The following is a 20,960-nucleotide window of genomic DNA, read 5'->3' as shown; positions in this document are numbered from 1 at the left end:
AAGAAAACTAAAAGCATCTGAGGACCTGTCCAAGTCAATCATACTTATGCTTAGAAATCCAGTTCACCCTAGAAGGCCAGGCAGTGATGTCTGGACTCACCAGTGATGAGAACAGTTTGATCTTTGACTCCTGAGTCAAGTTATTTTTCCAGTGGAAGATGAAATCATTTTTGATATGTGGATTCCTCAGTGATGATGAAGTTAGTCCCCTTTTGACTTAAGCCAGAAAGACAATTTAATGCACAAAGTGTGTTTATTTCACAGTCCTACGTAAAAAAGGTGGCTGTGTCATTTCCAAAGGGTGGGTCCATTTGCCTAGAAATGAGTGGATGAGCTGTTTTCCATGTGAATTGGTGACCCTATTTCATTTGAGCTAACTTTGCCTCTGAGCCAAAGGAGAGTGGGGACAATTCTCACTGCTGCCCTTTGACACTTAGGGGAGCGGAACGATCGGATAGCGGACCTGTTTTCCCGAGGTGACCCGTCTGTGAGAGATAAGTACATATCGGATTGATATGCAGCCCTTCAGTGTAGCAGGTCCCAGAGCCTCTCTTCCAGATGGTATTGTTGGTTCGTATCAGTCTAATACCTGTGTAGACCTGACCACAGGTACTGCAAGCCTGTATGCACAGAACTTACGGCAACCAGGTAGGGAGCTCATTTCAAGTCTGGGAGGGAACACACAGAACATAGTCCTCTGTGTAGCTCTATTGGGGGCACGTTCCACACACTTCCAGTGAAAACACTACCCCAGAAGCGAGACCCTGCATTTCCTATGTGCATTGTTGGTTCATATTTTTATGAGAAAAGTCCTTGAAACCTTGAGGGCGTAATTAGGCTTAATTGACTCCCTCCTGCCTTCCACCCCTCTTCAACCAGTTACCAATGCTACTGAGTTGTCCTGCCTAAGAAGTGATGTACCTAGCACTTCTGTCCGTTGACTGGCTCTAAGATGGGTAACTTCCCGGAGCTTTCCTGGTCTGTGAACTGGGATCACTGAGAGCCACACTATGGGCGGTTGTTCAAACCCTATGAGACATGGACGTCCCGCATCTCAGCACAGTGCTGGCACGTGGACAGGGCTTGGCCAGCATTGTCCTCCGCTGCCCGCCTTCCTCACTGGCAGATGTCTGAGGCCCTCATCCCCACAAAGCATACACTCTTACCCTGTCCCCTTTGCTAGAATCTGTTTGCTCCTCTAAATCTCTGTCCGCATCCAGGTGCTTCTTTGAGCTCTTTGGTCCTGTCATCAGACACCTTAAGTGGCCTCCTCATTTGAAGGACGGAGTCTGAACGCCTTAGCTTGGCATCCAAGGTTTGTCCCAACCTCTATCCCACACACATTTTCAAACAAACACTTCAATCCCCAGGCCCTCTGGTCCAGCCAGACAGATAGGCTCTGAGTGGGCCTTTTTGCTGAGGCCCTTTGCCTGGAATCTTCTTCCCCACCCTCCAAATCCCCCCCATCTTTCCATATCCAGCTGAAGTTTCTTGACGTCCATATTTCTCTCCTCTTCACCAAAGACACAGGCTTTTTTCCTGTCCTTCCGAGCTCTGACATGAATTGACCACTCTCTTGATGTGCCTGTTAACCAACAGACCCAGCTTCTTGTTGTCATTATTTGGAATTTGGATCCCCAGTAGCTATTTATTGTTTCTTCAGCTTAGTTCCCATCTCCTCAACTAGAGGGTGTGAGTGTCACAAAATTGAGGACTATATCACGTTTATATTTCTCATCTCCTAGTGTGTCGTTTCTTCTGTTGGAGGCTCCCAGTCGTTACAGTTTGATACGGGAGAAGTTCATCGTGATTAGAGGAGCTCTCTTCTTCGTAGAGGTCTTTGTTTTCACCATATGTAGGCTGTCCGCGTGGCTGCTCAGTGCACAGCAGCTTACTCTCGATTGGGACATGCCAATTGGCATCCCCTTATTAACTGCAGCATTGTCAACCTAATTTGTCACCGTATCCTCTGGACATTAAGATGCTAATTCTCTCAGACTTTATAATTTCTGCCAAACTTCTGAGCATGGCTCTGGCTGACATCCTCCAGAGGCTAAACTGGAACAGAGGCAACTAAGTAAGCCATTTGGAGTGTTATGTAATTTGGACTTAGATTGAGGTTTTTTCGGAAGTAAAATAGAAATATGACACCAACTCAGGCCCAGGTGTTTTTCTCCTCTCTTCTCTGTCCTGGCCTTTCGAAAATAAATCTAGGGCAGCTCTATGTTTTAGGATTGTTTTCCCAATGGGACGTCCTTTCGTTTTATGTCACATCAGGCCCCTTTTCTGGTAGAAGCTCTGTGACATACGAGGTTCAATTGTGTACATGAGCCACATATTTCGGGTTCTTGAGTGTGCTGAATGTGGATGTAGTGGCTAAAAGGGAGGCTTTATTGTCGAACCATCTGGGCTCACATCCTGCCTTCATTGCTGTTGCCACCACAACAGTGACAGGCTTTCTGGGCTTGTCTTCTCATCTATTAAGTGCACATATGGCTAATCTACCTCATGAAATTTTTTTGGTAACTGTTATATGAGATAGTATTTATAATATCACGTGATACTATAAATGCTCAAGAAAAGTTTATAACTTTAAAGATGGGGAAATCGCATGGTGGCACAGTAGAAACGAATCCAGCTGGTATCCCTGAGGATGCGGCTTCAATCCCTGGCCTCAGTCAGTGGGTTAAGCATCCGGTGTCTCCGTGAGCTGTGTTATAGGTCTCAGACACAGCTTGCATCGGGCGTTGCTGTGGCTGTGGGTGTAGGCTGGCAGCTGCAGCTCAGATTCAACCCCTAGCCTGGGATCCTCCGTATGCCACAGATGAGGCCCTAAAAAGCAAAAAAAAAAAAAAAAAAAAAAAAAAAAAGAGTGATATATTCATTTACCAATGTAGTGATAGGGAACAGCACAAAACAAACAAAACCTCTCTTCAGATTTTGTAGCGATTTCAAACTAGCAATGAAAGGCTTGTGTTCGCTGCATACATTTAATTATTCACAGTGAAGAACGTCCATCTGCCCATACACTGACCCCTGAGGCATTGGACCCACATGGAGGTTGTATAGTTTTGGCTTTTTCAGTGTTATGAGATGAGCCTGGCGTGTTGGAAATGGTTTTGCATTGTAACCCTGGACAAACTAAGGAGCATGTGGGCCAGTGGAGGACACTGTCCTGAACTGCTTCCGGAATGTGCAACGTTTTCCTGGCGTCATCACCCTGCCAGCTGAGGTCCCACCAGGGCTCCCAGTTTCCACATGAATTTCCTCTCACTGTTTTCTCTTAGGCCCTGGACCTCGGGATGCTCAAGGTTCATGGTATATTGAGTGACATATAGAAACATGTGGAGTGTCTTGGCTACTGATTCCCTCACTTAAGGACAGATACTCCGTTCCCAAGTTTCTCTTTACAGTTTCTCTGTAACCTTTAGTGGGGATCTTGCATATGAGAGCAGAGAAAAGGAGAGTACTTTTCTGACTACATTGTTTATTTCTGTGGGTTTTTTTTTTTTTTTTTTTTTTTGCTTTTTAGGGCCGCACCCGCAGCATATGGAGGTTCCCAGGCTAGGGGCTGAATCGGAGCTACAGCTGCCAGACTACACCCACAGCCACAGCAACGGGGGATCTGAGCCGCATCTGCGACCTACACCACAGCTCACGGCAATGCCAGATCCTTAACCCACTGAGTGAGGCCAGGAATCGAACCCACAACCTCATGGTTCCTAGTTGGATTTGTTTCTGCTGCGCCACCATGGGAACTCCTTTCTGTATTTTTCAAAACTATCTATTGTTACAGGATACAGGAAGTTTCGAGGTGTTTCTACCTGATGCCAGGTTCCTGGGTCGGAAGGAGAAAAAGACCCTGACAGTCCTCTTGGACTTTTGCATTGCTCCTAAACATTAGATTCTCCCTCGAATATGAAATAGCTAATTCCCACCCTAGCGTGGGTTACCAGATGGCCTTCGTCTCAGATTAAGCCTAAAATATTTTTTGCAAGACAGTGCACAGGCATGGGAGAGGTTGGAGTATGATTTTCAAATGGATTGGTGGATCAGTCAGGGTCCTCCAGAGAGATAGAACTAATAGGATGTGTAAAGAGATTTATTATAAAGAATTGGCTCAAATGATTGTGAAAGCTGACAGGTCCCCAGTTTTGCAAGGTGAGTTGGCAAGTCAGAGACCCAGTGGTCCTCAGTTTCAGTGTGAAGTCCAGCAGGCTCACAAGACACAGAAAGGGCTGATGCTTCTGTTCATGTCCAAAGGCAGGAAGAAAAAGTCGTCCCAGTTGGAAGGCAGTCAGGAAGAATTCTTCCTTTCTCAAGGGAGGGTCAGTTTTTTGTTCTATTCAGGTCTTCAGCTGAATGGATATGCCCATCCACATTGGGGGGAGGCAGTCTGTTTTATTCACTCTATCAATTTAAATGTTAATCTCATCCAAAACCCCCCTCATGGAAGCACCCAGAATAATGTTTGACCCAATATCTGGGTACTCCATGGCCCAGTCAAGTTGACATATAAAGTTGATCATTGCAAATGGAGTGTAGACTTCTACTTGGATTCAGTTCTCCAGGTCATCCAACAGCTGTCCTATGAATTTGTTATTCTCTCTCAGATTCCTTGACTGACATAATACATAAAACAGCAAAGAGACTTCAGCTCAGTAAGCAGTTAATGTAGGTGCCGGTTAGGCTTTGGTCGGGGACAAAGATGGATTAGTTACGATTTCTGCCTCAAGATGAAAATTTCCTCCGTATCAGATGCCTGCTGCCAACCTCACTTTAGAAATTCATTTTCTTTCATCTGATTGATCCAGAATGTGTCAGCACTTAAAAGGACTTTGCGAGTTTAACCAGTTCCAATGGGTTGGTTTTTCTCTACTTGCTCTAAGCTTCTTTTTCATCCTTGCAAAATGAAGGAACTGCTTTTTATCCTTCTGGTTTTTAGTGTTACATAGAATCTTGCTGACAGTCACTGTACAGGGAGAGGGAAAATGCCATGCAAGGAAAATCCTCCACTGCCCCAGAAGCCATTCAGATGAAATCATGCTTCTGATGAGATTTTGAAGCAGTGACCTGATTTTGAACTGTGCATCAAGGTTTCCACTGGCTCTTGTGTGCACTGGGCTTTGCTGGCTGTGTCCCCATTGGCTCTGCTTTGTAGTTTGCATTTTTATCATCTTTAGTCTTCTTATGGGCAAAGGACACCTGGCTTTATGAGCACCAAGGTCTTTTTACCTCAAATGGCCAATCCTAGGCCAGTTTGTTCTGATAATTTCCCTGAAGTCCACTCCTTTCTCACGCTGCCTCGCCATCCCGTTCAGTGTCTGTATTTGCTGGGCGTGAGGGAGTGAGGCAGCAGGGTGGGAAGGAAAGTGGATGCATAGGTTAGCATTTGCTTCCTGTTCCCTGTGATTAGTGTAGCATTAAGGGTTAGTGCCAAATTGCAAAGCCTCTGGAGGGTTCAGGAAAGGATGCAGTGATGAGAACAACAGCTGGCCTGCTGGTCTGGAAAGTGCAGAAGTAGTATGTTTGTCACTTTCCTCATCACTGTTGTATGTGCTTTCAGACTTTATATACCGTGTGTTCCTGTGATATTTGGAAGAATCTGTCCAAATGGATCTAGGGAGGAAAGGTTTAGTTGTGTCCGATGGAGACCCTGGACGTACTGCGTCTGGGAAGGAAGTTTCCTAAGGGAGTCCGAAGTCTGAATCTATTCTTCCTAATCCAGATCGGATGGTTTTTTAATTAAAAATTTTATCATGTGAAGTGAGAAATGCCCCCAGATTCAATAATCCGATATGAGTGTGAAGATGTAGGAGTAGAAACAATATTTATTTCAGGGTTATGAGATTATCAAACTCCAGGTTAAAGGTATAGGAGAGACTCACAGGGACTCAGGAAACTCTGGGTGAAAGATAAAGATTGATTTTGCTCTTAACATGTTTCCAAGGGAAAAAGTCCTTCTGGTTCACTAGTTTTCTTTTAAGGCTAATGGCTGAAACTGCTTTGCGAGCAAGGCCGGGAGAGTAAATGCTGGGATTTCCAGAAGAAAAATTGATGCTTAAATTAGTTTTCAGCGACATGGTCCTGTTAACAACTCCTTGGAAAAATTATTGAAGAGAGACAGCTTTTTAGTATCTTTTTCTTAAACTTTTATGGGATCTCCTGCTGTTTCATAGAATTTCAAATGGGAAATCAGACACTCAATAGCATAATCCTTTGGTTCTAGATTATTAGCAGAGGTTTTGTCCTGGGGAGCTGTACTAAGATTGTACTTATCCATGGCCCTGCATCAACCCTTTTTTGTTCAAGTTTAATTTGTCCCCCAGTTACCTTTTCATAAATATGGATTGTCTGCACAATCCATCAGATGGAATTCACTGTTGATCCACTTGGGTTGTGCAGACTTTGTTGATTGGCTGAAGTCTGAATGTTACAGTCATTTGGAGGCAGTTGGGTGGTCTGTTGAAAATAAACCTCATTTGGGAATAATAAGGTGGAGTAAATCTGGATCCAAGACTTTGGTTTGGATCTCAGCTGGCATTGGATGATGATAAATAATTCCTTGGTAATCCGTGTGAATCTCACAGGCTAAGACCCCTTTCAGCCTTCTGAAGAGAAAACAATTTAAGGCAAAATTATGGTCTGTGGGAATTGCTGTCAATTCTGAAATGAACCTAAAAGAAACAATCTTGAACTATCTAAATGGCTGCAAAAGAACGGATATGGCTATTTTTTAAATAGAATGTATAGAAACGTTTGTATAAATTTTACATGTAAACACTTGGGGAAGTTTTTAAGATCTAAAAACTCTTCCTTTTTAGCAAGTTAAAATTCAAACAAAATGTGCTTCAAAAATGTATTACACATATATCACGAGTACTGCAGGCGAATTAGGAACGCTAGACAATGAACAAAGTAAAAATAACTCCACCAAGATAACTGGTTCTCTTATTTTGAGGCATACATGTCTATGAATAAACATATATAATTATTTTACAACAGCCAGATCCTATTGTATATATCATTGTAACATGGTTTTTTTTGTTTTGTTTTTGTTTTTTGTTTTTTTGCCTAACAATATATTATTCACATTCCTATAGACCGGTAAATATTCTTTACTGTTATTTTAAATGCTTGTATGGTGTTTTATTTATTTTTCTTTTTGTCTGTTAAGTACCTATATAGAGTTTATCACATGTCCGGCAGAGTTTTGGTTGCTTTACAAACGTTAATTCACTTCAAACATAGATGTGACAAAGTTCATTTTACCATTCCGCCAGTGGATCATTTAAGGTGTTTTTATAGTAGTTTTAAGTCCCATTGTAATGAACATGCCTTGCAGCTCAAATAAATAGTTATACTTATCATTATTTCCTTAGGATACATTTTCAGAAGTCGAATAGGTGAACGGCATGCAAATTTTAAGACTTTTGATAGTCTTAAAATTTTTACTTATTCCTAAACTGCCACCAGAAAATTCAAGCCAGTTTTACATTTTAATTAGCAATATGTGAGCAAGCACACTTGCTAACACACAGTATTTTCTTCTTCTTCTTCTTCTTCTTCTTCTTTTTTTTTTTTTTTGTCTTTTTTTTGTCTTTTCAGGGCCACAGCCGTGGCATATGGAGGTTCCCAGGCTAGGGGTCTAATCAGAGTTGTAGCCACAGGCCTACGCCAGAGCCACAGCAATGCCAGATCCAAGCCGTGTCTGTGACCCACTCCATGGCTCACAGCAACACTGGATCCTTAATCCACTGAGCGAGGCCAGGGATTGAACCTGCCACCTCATGGTTCCTAGTCGGATTCGTTTCTGCTGCGCCATGATGGGAACACCTTATTTTCATTAAAACCAAACAATACAAATCTAGAAAACCCAAAAGCAAAGGAAAAAAGATCTTTCCAAAAATAATAGGTAAAAATTGATTTGTTATTTTTAATGGAATTCATCTTTTTTAAAATGATTTTTGGAAGTTCTTTTGCTATTGCAGTTTTCCCCCTTAGTCATTTGTTCTGTTACTCTGATTATATTTGTTTAGATCATAGGCAAGTGTTACTTTTTTAGTAGTCAAATATACCTATTTTTCTCTTTGTGGTGTGTGGGTTCTCTTTGCCTTAACGCTTATAAGGGTTTTACTTGCTCCTAGATTGAATAAAAATATACATAAATTTTCTTCAGATACTTTTATGGTTTCATTTATTTTATTTCAAATCCATCTGGAATTTATTTTGGTCAGCATATTTTTTTTGAAACAATCTAGAATGCTTTCAGTGCATAGGAACAAATGTTATCCATGAAGTATTGGAGCAAGTTGTATAATGAAATATCAAACCATGAGTTTAATTATAGTAATAATTTTAAAAATTAACATTTATTAACTTGTTACCAGCTGCCAGGTAGTATGCTAAGGGCTTTGCATATATTATTTCAGGGGCTTCCAATAAGAAGCTCAATTTAAAGTGTCCTATAGTTACCAAGATGGCATCATGTTCCCAAAATGGCCCAGGATGCTGGTTGGTAAGAGGCATAATTACTCAACCATAATCCCAGTTCACCTGTAGCTTCCTTCTTCTTGTCCATGTCTTCGCTGCTGCCAGGATGTAGTCTGGGCAGTGTTACTGTCCTTCCTTTGCCTGTTGGATTCTTCTTCTAATAATTGCCAAGTGCAGCTGTTCCTGTGAATGAGTGTCTTTGTGTCTTCTCTCTTACTGACAGCATTTATTGACACAATTGGCATTTTTATTGCCATTCTGGTTTTAATCTGGGGAAGAAGATTCCTGCATAATAGGCGTGGGTTTCCATTTTTAGGCAGCTGTTTTCATGTGGCCGTGTATTTCATCCCCTTCCTCCTATAAACACCGCAAGCAGCCACATTTGCACATGTTCTTCCAGGATCTCTGGGAGTTCACCTCCATCCCCCTAGGGATGGAGCCCCAGGGGTTTACCTCTCAGACGGTGATGCTGCACTTTCAGCCAGCCAAAGCCCTGCACTACTTGACTTTTTAATCCTGACTGTGTTCAGCAGTTCCTATTTATAGATTCTCCCCATTCCTTTGTACTTTGGCTTTTTAAAATGGACTTGGGAGCTTCCAGTGGGTTAAGGATCTGGCTGTCACTGCTGTGGCTTGGGTTGCTGCTGTGGTGGAGATTTGAGCCCTGTCCCAGGAACTTCTGCATGCTGTGGGCATGGCCAGAAGGAAAAAAAAATCAGATTCGACACATGAATTAATTTGTGAAATCTTGCTCGGATGAACACTGAGGTTCTTTTGTTCTGTTTTTCTTTATTGACCATTAAGAATCCAATTCACGGAGTTCCTGTTATGGCTCAGTGATAACAAACCCAACCAACCCAACTAGTATCCATGAGGATGCAGATGCAATCCCTGGCCTCACTCAGTGGGTTAAAGATCCAGCGTTGCCGTGAGCTGTGGTGTAGGTCGAAGACGTGGTTCAGATCCTGTGTTACTGTGGCTGTGGGTAGGCCAGCAACTTCAGCTCCAACTTGACCCCTAGCCTGAGGACTTCCATACGCCACAGGTGCACCCCATTCATGAATTCATTCTAAAGATTTCCAATGTGACTAGCAATTCCCAAGAACTGTGCTAGGAGTGGGGGATGCATATGCAGATAAAAGAGGCAGGATCTCAGTCCTTACTGAATTTACAATCTAACTAGGAGAAAGACATTAAGTAATCCCACAAGTAAATGTTATTGCAGACTGTGATAAGAGCAAAGTGTGATCAAGGAAAGTGAGAGGAGTGTGAGACACTTTAACATAAACCTGACTGTAGTCTTGGGCTGGAGGGAAGATGTCCCGAGGAAGGGAGCCTTAAGGTGCCATCTGATGAGGAGAGGGCATAATCAGGTGATAGCCATCCTAGTGGAGGTAAAGTGGTATCTTTCATTGCGGTTTGGGTTTGCATTTTCTGATAACTAGTGATTAGGCATCGTGATGTGACGGCCTTATCTCTTGCATTTTTAAAAATGAAAAACTGTATCCTTTTGTACTGATGAGAGAATAAGATAAAAATGAGATAGAATGTATACTCCATCAGGATAAGGACCTTCTTGTCTTACTCATGTCTGCAATTCCATTACCTAGTGGTAGGTAGTAGTGGTATACAGCAAAATATTGGATGGATGGATGGATGGATGGATGGATAGATGAATGGTTGGGTGCTTTCTTCTTTCTAATGAAGATAGAGTAACAATTTCTAGGATGGAATATAATTTTTCCATCAATTTTATCCTTGCCTTATTCAGTTCATTGATTCCCTCCCTTATTCAGTTCATTGATTCACTCCTATATTTACAAGGAAAGGAGACTTATCAGGTGTTAGATCTCTGTAGCTCATTTTCTTTGTCCTTCTGATTTACTCACCTTTCAGAACTATGAAATTGTGGAAGTTAGAAGAGGTTTTGAAACATTGGAGATTTTTAGTTTTTTGATTAAATGTTTTATTCTTTTTTTCCTTTCCAACCAACTGTTGTCATCTTCTTTGAACAGTTCCTCTATTTTTATGATTCTTAACAAAGTCAAATAGCAGTAAACAATAGCAGTGACATTGACGACAAAAAGGTTATTCCAGTCCCGCAATCATGCATTATTAATAAACTTCCAAAACAAATTGGTGTTCTCAAGTCATTATTTTTCCTTTTAATGAGTATTCTTATTGGTATATAGACACTTACTAAATGATGTAGGGGCAGAGTCTTAAATTAAATATAAATCCATATCCCCCCCAAGCAGAATTTCATCTGCCTAAATTTTGGGGAATTATCTATGATACAGTGAAATGTTAGAGCTGAAGGTCAAATTGTCTCATTCATCAGTGGGAGGCCACCTCAGGAATTTAGGTATTTCTCAATTTAAAACCCTACTCTTTCCACTTGCATTGGCCATTTTTATAAGACCACCGGAGTCAAAAGTACTGAGCTCCTCAGGATGCCTCTAAGGTGTCAAGTCAGAAGCACTGAATTCAGCCCCTCAAAGGGATACATCAAGAGGCCATATCTTATCCCAGGCCCGTTCAGGGTCAAAAAGTCATAAGGAATAGGAAACAAGAAACAGGCAAATAAGTCGTTTGTTGACAATCACTCTTGTTATTCAGTTTCTATAAAGAGAAACAATAAAATAATTATCCTGTTAACCCCAGGACCTTTATGACAACCTGAAGAAAAAATATTCTAAAGTCTTGTCATTATTACCCTGCTTACTATTATATTTTAATTTTCATTTTTGTCAGCTGTTATTTCATACCTTGGAAGCTGTGGGTCTCGGAGAAGTCTTTGCATAGCATCAGCCAAACTTGCTTCAAAAATCATTTTTCACCCCAAAACAGAAGGTTGAAATAGAAGACGTTCTGCCAATTTGGCATCAGAAAGGTAGCTGTAAGGCCAGTTAAAAGGACACTCTGCTAATGTAATAAATGCAAGCCATCCTAAGGGGATGAAAAAGCATTTTCCAGAACTTTTATTCCTTGTGTTAAAGATTTAAGCATAACCTCTGAAAATCCCTGAGAACTAGATTTCTACCTTCAATGCATTTCTTTGTTATGGTTTTTCCACTTTCTCTTTTCTTAAGAAAGGCTTGAATTCATTTACCCCATTTTATTAAAACAAAACAAAATAAAACTTAGAATCACAAAAGGTAATTTAAAAGAAATTATCCCACTGTCTCTGCATAATACTATTCATATTTGCGTCTTCTCGTTTTTTTACAGGGCATTCCCTGCTTAAAGCGGGGGTGGGGGTAGGTTTCTAGAACAGATTCCATGTGGGTGGGAGGGTGGCAAGTTGATCTGGAATTTATTGCAATGATGCAGGAGCATTACCTTGGGTAAGTAGAAGACAACAGTGCCTAGCATATATTTGGTATTCAATGAGCATTTGCAGCATGGATGTTTACATGAATATATAATATGGAAAAGGTGAGAGTGATGGTTAATTTTTTGTGTCAGTTTGGCTAGGCTGTGATACCCAGATATTTGGTTAAACATTCTGGTTGTTTTCTATGAAGGTATATTTTAGAGGGTATTAACATTTCACCCAAAGTAGACTTTGAATAAAGCAGATTACTTCTTGTAATGTGGGTGGGCCTCATCTAATCAGTTGATGACTTTATTGGAAAAATACTGACCTCCCTTAAAGAAGAGGAAATTCTGCCAGCAGACTGCCTTCATGAAACTGCAGCATCCTTTCTTCCCTATGTTTCCAGCCTGCTGGCCTGCCCTGCAGAGTTTGAACTCACTAGCCTCCACAATTTGTGAGGTAGTTCTTTAACATAAATATCATAAATCATTCAATCTCTCTCTTCATATATATATTTATATTATATATAAAATAGGATTACATTATACGCATATACATTTATGTGTGTGTACATGTATATATACATGCATATCTATGAATATAGATATGCATGTATATATATAATCCTATTAGTTCTGTTTCTCTAGACAATCCTGACTAATGCAGTGACTTTAGGAGAACTTTTCTGGGTAAGTACATGTATCACTGGCTAGAACTGCTGCGAGGTAATAATAGTAAGGGATCTGTGACACAGCTGAGTCAAATGTTCAAAATATATGTGCCAGGGTATGCGTGGCACCTACAGCCGAGAAGGGCAGTGTGGCTCCAAGTTGAGAACCTTGGATGTGCCGAACATCTTTCAGCTAAACACCAGTATGTCTCTACATGGTTGAAGTAATGGTACATGTGATAGGCATGGAATTTTATTTTCTGCTTTTTCTCCTAGTACCACATCATTCCCCATTTTCTCATTATGCTACATAGGTCAGAAAAAGAAGGCCTACAAAAATCCAAGTAGATTCAGTAATTGGAAAATTATATGTGGACTAAAGTTGCCTATTAAAAATTATAAACTCTCAAATTGGATTTCTTAAAAAGTAGGTGTATATGGTTATATGTGGTTTGCAAAAGGAATGCCTCGTAGAATGGCAAGGAAAGACTGAAAGTAAAGGGGTAGAGAAATTATACCCTATTAGTAACCAATGAAACCCATTATAAAAATAAAATCAGATAAAATTAAGGATGAAGAAAGTAAAAACGAGATATTAGAAACACTATGCTAAGAAGATATTACAGTTGTGCACATGTCCATTCCTAATCATAGCGCCTTCACAGATACATCAGAAATTGTCCAGCTTACAAGCAGAATTTGGCAAGACCTTAATCATAAGGAAAGATTTTAACATACTTCTTTCAGAAATGGATCTGTCAAGCTGAAAAATTCGTTTGAGAACATGGAAAATTTGGGAGTTCCCATTGTGGCTCAGTGGAAACGAATCTGACTAGCATCCATGAGAACACAGGTTCCACCCCTGGCCTCGCTGAGTGGGTTAGGGATCTGGTGTTGCCATGAGCTGTAGTGTAGGTCGCAGATATGGCTTGGGTCCTGTGTTGCTGAGGCTGTGGCTTAGGCCAGTGGCTTCAGCTCCAATTCGACCCCTAGCCTGGGAATCTCCATATGCCGCAGATGTGGCCCTAAAAAAAAAAAAAAAAAAAAGAATGTGGAAAATTTGAACAGTTAGAATTAAGTGTGATACACATATATGGAACTCTGCACTTAAGAAATAAACATTTGTTAAGGAATTATGGAATGTTGTTAAAAGCTGACCATTTGTTGAGACTCTAAGAAGTCTCAACATGTGCCAGAAACTGATATAACATACAATTAAAGTATTTAAATTCTCAAAAAGATAGAAAAAAAATACACATATGTGGATGCTTATTGAAAGTGTTTTCAGTAGTAGCCCCAAATTGGAAATGCCTTACTGTCAATGATTACGTTAAAGTGAATGAATTAGATGTACTAGTATCCATATGCATAAATTTTGAAAGCATATATGGCATGGAAAAATCAAGTTCAAGAAGAATATACATGATGTGATACCACTGGTGTAAAACCTAAAATATAAAAGAATACCACACATTGTTCATGGGTTCAATTATATGTAGCAAAAATTTGAAATTATTATAAAGAATAGATGTTTGCTTTTGAGGCATGGAATTAAGGCTACAGAGGCTCAAGGAGACTTTCTGCTCTACTTGTCATGTTTTCTTTCTTTTGAAAACCTAAAATAAATACAGCAAAATGTTAACATTTATTAATTCTGAGTGCTGGTTACATAGTTACTTGCTCTATTACTCTGTTCTTTTCTGTTTGAAATATTTCATTATGAATAGAAGTTTGAGTTGCTTGCTCAGGATGTAGCAAGTACTTGGTATTTTAGTTTCAATATTTTGGTTTCTTTATTTTTTATTGTACAAAAGTTCTTAATGTTTATAATTTCAAACCGAATTCCTTCCATTTTTCCTAAGTTTATTTATACTTAAAAGTGACTTGGTTTTTAGTCTTCCACTCCTGAAGTTTATTCTTTGTTTGCATTCTTATGCACCTTTCTCCTTGACCCCTGAGAGTTTCGGTCATGAATATTAAACAAGAAAGAATTATAGAGTCAGTTTTCATTAGGAGAACCTTTAGTGTGAGGATGAACTATAAATCTACTCTTATCACTGACTCAGCTCTGGGTTAAGCTTGATTGCTCTTCAATAAGCATCACCCAGGAGTTCAGAAGGAAAAAAAGTTGTCTTCTTTTACTTGTCAATCAAGGAACGATCACGTTTACTGAGCATCTATGACAAACCCAAGGCAATGTGTCAACTTTAGGGCATTGTGGAGCACCAAAGACATACAGAGCAAGGACTTTTCTGCACCCTAAAAAGATGACTGTTTACTTTTGTTTGTCTCTAAAAGGCTAAATGCCTTCCCATAGATAGGAAATAGCAGAACTGGAAAGAGCTCGGGAAGCCCTGATGATCAGCATTAGCATTAGTTATCTATCCAACTATGGTTCAGTAGATTAGGGCAGGGCTGCGGTTCTACATTTCCGAAAAAGCTCAGGTGATGCTCCAGGTGAGCTCAAGGCTGCCAGTTCAAATAGAAGGACCACCAGACAGAGTTCAGCCTCTTGGTGAATTTGCCTGCACGCAATGCCAGGCCTGCAGGGCAAAGCCATGGGCAACAGAGGCCGCTTTTGTTGGAGAGAAAGCCTAGCTAGCCAGAAACCTCTTGCAGCCCTGTCACTTGCCCTTAATTCCTTCATTCCTCCCGTCAAGAATTCTGGTTTTACCGTGACCTTTAGTTGAGGAAGAATTGTGAGTAAAGGGCTTTGAAGGAGAAGATTACTGTTCTCTCTTTGAAATGTTTCTAATGATAACCTAGATTGTTCATTTTTCTCTGATTTTTTTGATATGTACATAGAGATAATTTTCATTCAAGGTCTTAAATAACATTCACCTCCTCATTTAACTGATTCTTGTGCAAAGGTTAACGGGCAAATAGAATATTCTTCTGGCACTTCATAGAAACTCTTCCAATCAATGTTTATATTTATGTTGCATGCTTTAATTCAGAGTATTACCTAGAAGGATACAATGAGAAGGCTCAGTGTAGGCCAGCATTTCTAAAATTAAGTAAAATTATTTTAATGCAAATTTAGGGGGAACAGGCTTATATTTTGACCCTACAATTTTACTTATATATGATGGAGGTGGAAGACAATCATCAGACTGTGATGTGCCTTTGGCACTTCTAAGGTCGGAACAGATATTTAGCTTGTAAAAGATTTGAAAAATCTCACCTTCGTTCATCTAGTCTAAAAAAGTGAGTTTATTGACTAGGAGGATTCCTGTGGCGAACTGGGAACTAGAGCCATCTGTGAACACTAGGAGCAGGGCCTCCTTAGCTGTGTTTCATTGGAGTCGATATCTAGACCATGAATCGAGACCTGCTGGTGATGAGGATTCCTGTCTGGGCTTCTCCATCAGAGCTGCCCCAGGCAGTCACCGGGGGAGTTGCTGATACTTTGGCCTCATCCAGGCCGGTTAAGTCAGAATCTCTGTCAATTGTGGCCCCCAGCATCAGTGTCCTTTAAAGCTCCCTGGGGATTCTAAAGTGTAATCAGGGTTGAGATCCATGGTCAAGAGACCTGGGTTCTCGTTCACATCTAAATCTCACTTTGTGGTCTCCTGAACTATGGTTCCAGCTTCTTTTGCATTTGCCTGTTTAAGCCAAATTCACATATTAGTTAGTCTTAAGTCTCCCTTTCCCTGGAGTTCTACATTCTCTTTTTTTTTTTTTTTTTTTTTTGTCTTTTTGCCTTTTTAGGGCCACTCCCGCAGCATATGGAGGTTCACAGGCTAGGGGTCGAATTGGAGCTGTAGCCACGGGCCTACACCAGCCAGAGCCACAGCAACACAGGATCCGAGCCGCGTCTGCAGCCTACACCACAGCTCACGGCAACACCAGGTCCTTAACCCACTGAGCAAGGGCAGGGATCGAACCCTCAAGCTCATGGTTCCTAGGCGGATTCGTTAACCACTGCGCCATGACGGGAACTCCAGAGTTCTACATTCTTCTCCATAAACTCAAACATTTCAGATTCTCCTCTGGCTATTCTTTAATTAGAAAGCATAATTTCTGGAGTTCCCGTCGTGGCGCAGTGGTTAACGAATCCGACTAGGAACCATGAGGTTGCGGGTTCGATCCCTGCCCTTGCTCAGTGGGTCAAGGTTCCGGCGTTGCCGTGAGCTGTGGTGTAGGTCACAGACGAGGCTCGGATCCTGCGTTGCTGTGGCTCTGGCGTAGGCTGGCAGCTACAGCTCCGATTCGACCTCTAGCCCGGGAACCTCCATATGCCGCAGGAGCGGCCCAAGAAATGGCAAAAAGACAAAAAAAAAAAAAAAAAAAAAGAAAGCATAATTTCTTCATAATTTCCAGCTAATGAAGGTCTGCCTTAGATTTTTATTTGTTTGTACCTGAAGAAGTACGTGTAGATTTCTTGTGGGCTAAAACTTTATCTTGTAATCCATTCTCTGTCCTAGGAGGACTCAAAATGAGTGTGTCTTCTCAGTTAATTATCCATGGTTCCCAGTGCCTAATTTAGTACCTAATTTAGGTACTCAGCTAATATCTGTTGAATGTGTAAGTCATCAATTTTTCTCTCTCCTTTTAATGTTCATGCTCAAACATTCAATCATTTCTGAATCGTGTTGATGTAAGCTCTTAAACATGTCTGAAGTCTCCTTCCTTGGTTGCATTAGTAGCTCTCATTGCCTTGGTGCAAATCCTCATCATCTCTTTGTACTTCTCCTTTCTACCCCCCTGCCCCGCCCCAAGTGCATCCATCTCCCACTGTCAACACAAATTCTCCCTCTACACCCCAGCTTCCACTGTGTGGCCAAAGAGATTTGTTTTTGTTTTTTGCTTTTTAGGGCTGCACCCACGGCCTGTGGAAGTTCCCAGGCTAGGGGATTGAATAAGAGCTGTAGCTGCTGGCCTATGCCACAGCCACAGCAACACTGGATACTTAACCCACTGAGTGAGGTCAGGGATAGAACCCACATCCTTACAGATACTAGTCAGATTTGTTACCACTGAGACACAATGGGAACTCTGAGATTTAAAAATTATTTTCTTTAAATTTGTTATTTTTATTTTCATCACATTATTAAAACTTACAGAATGCAGAATTTTAAATATAGAAAAATGAAGTCTATTATATGAGGAATTCACTCTTCATTTACACAAATGTGCACATTTTGTTGTTTGCTTCATATACTCTATATTTTTAAAGTTTTCTGTGACAGTGACTTGTTACTATGAATTGAATTTTTATGTACAGTGTATTTTCTAAGCAGTTATTACTGGCATTTAGTAAAACTTTTTATAACTTTTTTAAATTTTTCTTGTTATGGATAGTCATATCATTTGCAAGCAAGTATAATTTTGCCCTGTCCTTTCTAAAATCTATGTCTATTGTTTGACTTCTTGTGTAATTTCTAGAGAATGTAACTTTAAGAATACTGTTACTGGAGTTCCTGTCATGGCTCAGTGGAAATGAATTGGACTAGCATCCATGAGGATGCAGGTTTGATTCCTGGCCTCGCTCAGTGGGTTAAAGATCCAGTGTTGCTGTGAGTTGTGGTGTAAGTCACAGATGCAGTTCTGATCCAGCGTTGCTGTGGCTGTGCTGTAGGCCAGCAGCTACAGCTCCGATTCGATCCATAGCCTGGCATCTCCATATGCCGCAGGTGTGGCCCTAAAAAGATTTAAAAAAAAAAAAAAAAAAAGAGTACTGTTACTTAATGGTAGTAATGGAAGGCATCCTTTGTTTCTTAATTTACTGACATGCCTCTAATATTTTATCATTAAAAATAATTCTGGCTCCTTAAATTGAGACAGACACTGTTCATTATATTAAATAAACATTCTTTTATTTCAGACTTACCTTATTTGTAAACCTTTAAAACCAGGAATAGATGTTTAATTTTTATGTATTTTACCACATCTGTCAACTTAAATACATAGTTATTCTTGTTTCATCTATTAATGTGAAAAATTATATTATTAAATATTTTCACATCAAGCCAAACTTGCATTCCTAAAACAGACAGTAATTGGGTTTAATATATTATTCTTTTAATGTACAGATGGGTTCTGTTTAATTATATTTTATACAGTATTTTTTGCCCTTATATTTGTAAATAGTTAGCCTATAGCCTCTTGTCTATGCTGTCTTGTTATGTTTTGGCAAAACTACAGTCCTTCCCCACATATACGCAACCACTCAAGCCATATAAAATTAATTGTACTTCCCCAAATAGGTAGTGCCATTTCAGGGCTTAGTGGCTTTATATCTGCTGTTTTCTCTACTATCAATACTTTCCTTGTTTACCTTTCAGACTCATGCAAGACTAAGATCATTGGAGATGATCTGTCTACCCGTTCATTAAAGTTTTCTCCATTATGCTATCCACATTCCCAGCTTGGTTGTTCCTTCCCTTCTCTGCTGTTCTTTGTACTTTCGTTGTATCTCCATTATAGCATTGATCACATAGTATCAAAATTTTGACTCCTCATCTTTGTATCATCAGTTCTCAGCACAATGCCTCTGTGTAGTAGTTGCTTAGTAAATGCTAGGTGGATGAATGAGTGACTAAAGGAAACTCATACCTACCCGTACCTTCCCTTACTGCCAGGTGTCATGGGAAGTGTTGTGGGCTGCTCTCAGTACGCCACAGAGAAATCAGCATCTACAGTCTTAGCCATGTTTAAGATAGTCTGTCTTTGGGCCTGTGCAGGATCCCAAGTCATGCATTTAACTGATTCAACCTGTTGCATTACTTTAATGTGGCATTCCTGGTGGTAGGGCATTATATTTAGAATAATGATGGGTAGGATGGTGGAGACAGGACCTGTCATTCTTTTTCTTTCATTAAAATGTGCTCATCTAATGGGAGTGGGAGTATTCTTTATCCCACACATGTTCCCTGAGCATCTTCTATACGCTAATGAGCATGCTGGGTGTTGGGGATTCAGCAGAAAATTAGACAGATGAGGTCCCTCATGGACCTTACCTTCTGGTTGGGGAGTGTGACCAAAAATGAACTAGTAATCAGATAAATAGTATAATTTTTCTTTGAGAGAGGGTGGTGGAGTGGGGGCCGGAAGTTACTTTAGATACTGATGGTCACAGAAGGAATGCCCGAGAGGGTAATGTGGGCCTGATAATTGAGCATGTGGAGTCACTTCTCTCCAGTGAGACTGGAAGATTATCCCAGCAGGAGGCAGCAATGAACTTGGCATATTTAAGGAAAACAAGGAAGTCCAGTCTGGTTAGAAGGCAGTGGAGCTAAGGCTGGTAAATAGAAAAGGATCTAAAGCAGGAAGGGCTTAGATCATCAAGAGTGTGTGGTCCATGGTTAGGGCCTAGGTAGATTGTATTTTTAATGTGATGAGACATCTTTGGAAACTTTTGATTAGAGGAGGGCTATGATGTATTTTATACTTTAAAAAGAATATTTGAAGAGTTTATGATCCTATAAGTATTATTATAAGAAGTGGCTACACAAAAATATTTAACTGGCTGCTGTATCTGGAAGAAGGCACATTGATGATATCTGTGCTGTCACTGGAAAGAGATGGGTGAGAAATTAGACCTTTCTACTGTTGAGTGATAATAAAATCCTTTTTGACCACTCAGTTTTGTCCTCTTTCCTCCTATGTTCTTCCCCAGGGCATGACTTTCAACCGTTATCTTTATAAGGATTAGTCACTGTCTTTCCCTTTTTAAATCTCTTCTTTTACACATTATGCGTTACCAGCCCCATAATATCATTGACAGCCCCAGTAGTAATCTGTCTTGTTGCTAGATTTTTATACACCTAGAAAGAGGTAAAGAGGAGACTAGAGAGGTTTTTTTTTTAAAGCCAGATTGCACATTATGATTGATTGAGCAGCACTATTACAAGCCATTATAAAGCATTAGTCAGCCCAGCCCAGAGGTACTTGCAAAGGTGGCAATGAAACTAAGCAACTTTTAAATTGATTTAGCAAAACACTTAGTTACCATTTCGCAATAAGCAAACAATAGTAAATCTTAAAGGAGGAATCATCCTAGGAGATTATGAAAAATAAAACTCACATAAACTCATTGGTTGCTGTCCACACTCCTTTTTATGGTGTTTACATAAATGTTGGTAACAGAGAATGAGAGAATGTATTTGTGGCTTTTGGCTGACACTGGAACACATCAGTAGGGATGCTCAAGTCTGTCTATAGCCTTGGTGTTAACTTTGTCTCGTAAAAAATCACATTTTGTTTACTGGACAATAAGGAAAACTCTTGGCTGAACTCCTGACTTCCCTCTTGAACATCTGTTAAACAATTTTACTGATGCTGTGGTTGAGCTGGCTTGCAGTGGCTCTCTAGAGCCAATTGTTAGAATCTCTTCCTAATTCTTGTCCCTTGTTCATTCATCAGTGATGTCATGTTGGTAGCCTGAAAGCAGCTTCAGTGGGAGAATTTACACCAGAGAAATTGGCATATGCTACAAATCAGGGATGCTTTCTCTTCTCCCCAACCCCCCAAGAG

The 20,960-nt window shown here is 40.3% G+C and overlaps 1 protein-coding gene and 1 long non-coding RNA gene across 13 annotated transcripts in view; both read left to right on the top strand.

Annotated features, from left to right (window-relative positions):
- Nucleotides 1-20,960, top strand: part of BMPER (BMP binding endothelial regulator) — a 247,149-nt gene that overhangs the window by 197,439 nt on the left and 28,750 nt on the right. The gene's annotated exons all lie outside the window — the stretch shown is intronic.
- On the top strand, nucleotides 7,633-13,943 carry LOC146395031 (uncharacterized). The gene is made up of 2 exons (XR_014834313.1): nucleotides 7,633-12,380; nucleotides 12,417-13,943. It is a non-coding gene; the product is annotated as an uncharacterized LOC146395031 (long non-coding RNA).

Source organism: Sus scrofa, chromosome 18 (assembly GCF_054392235.1).
Source record: "Sus scrofa isolate SSC_HxYL_T2T_F1_AM1 chromosome 18, Sscrofa_HxYL_maternal_Yorkshire_Landrace_v2.0, whole genome shotgun sequence".
Lineage (NCBI taxonomy): Eukaryota > Metazoa > Chordata > Mammalia > Artiodactyla > Suidae > Sus > Sus scrofa.
Note: the sequence above shows the minus strand (reverse complement) of the source record. Positions and strands in the feature narration are given on the sequence as shown.